The sequence below is a fragment of the Arachis ipaensis genome, chromosome B2, assembly GCF_059453495.1.
Source record: "Arachis ipaensis isolate K30076 ecotype BB chromosome B2, ASM5945349v1, whole genome shotgun sequence".
NCBI classification, from domain to species: Eukaryota; Viridiplantae; Streptophyta; class Magnoliopsida; order Fabales; family Fabaceae; genus Arachis; species Arachis ipaensis.
Genome location: NC_142437.1, coordinates 63,159,065 through 63,159,771, shown reverse-complemented (window position 1 = coordinate 63,159,771; position 707 = coordinate 63,159,065). Strand labels below are relative to the sequence as shown.

The 707-nt window shown below is 44.8% G+C and overlaps 1 non-coding gene across 1 annotated transcript; it reads right to left on the bottom strand.

Moving 5' to 3' along the window:
• Positions 1–603: 603 nt before the first annotated feature.
• LOC148574127 (small nucleolar RNA R71) lies at positions 604–707 on the bottom strand. Its single transcript, XR_015906562.1, has one exon. It is a non-coding gene; the product is annotated as a small nucleolar RNA R71 (small nucleolar RNA).

Sequence of the window (707 nt, the reverse complement as noted above, 5' to 3'; positions counted from 1 at the left end):
CCTGTGCTGTGTTCTTGTATGACAGGTAGGAGAGAAGAGACATCAACCCCTCCATATACTGAACCAGAGAGGACCCTTCATAGACTTAGAAGGGAAGCAAGAGGGAAGAGAGTACTGAGAGAAGAGGAATCTGAAGGAGAATCTGAGGACAATTTTGAGGAAGCTCTAGATCTCAACATGGATAGAGAAGTTCACAACCATGAGAGAGCTGATGGAAACAATGCCATTCCCGAGAGGAGGGTTCTTAGTTCATACATAAACCCAACCTCTGGGAATTGTGGTAGCAGCATTCAGAAACCACCCATTCAGGCCAACAATTTTGAACTCAAACCACAGCTAATATCACTTGTGGAGAATCATTGTTCATTTGGTGGGAGTGCTAATGAAGATCCAAACCAACATCTCACAAAATTTCTGAGAATTTGCGACACTGTGAAGTCCAATGGAGTCCAGGAAGATACCTATAAACTGCTCTTGTTCCCATTTTCACTTAGGGACAAGGCAGCTAAGTGGCTGGAATCATTCCCAAGGGGGAGCCTAACAACCTGGGATGAGGTGGAAAGCAAGTTTCTAGCACGTTTCTACCCCCCACAAAAGGTCAATAGGCTTCGATCTGAGGTTCAGACGTTTAGACAACAAGATGGTGAAACTCTCTACGAGGCATGGGAGAGATTCAAGGATTTAACAAGGAAATGCCCACCAGACAT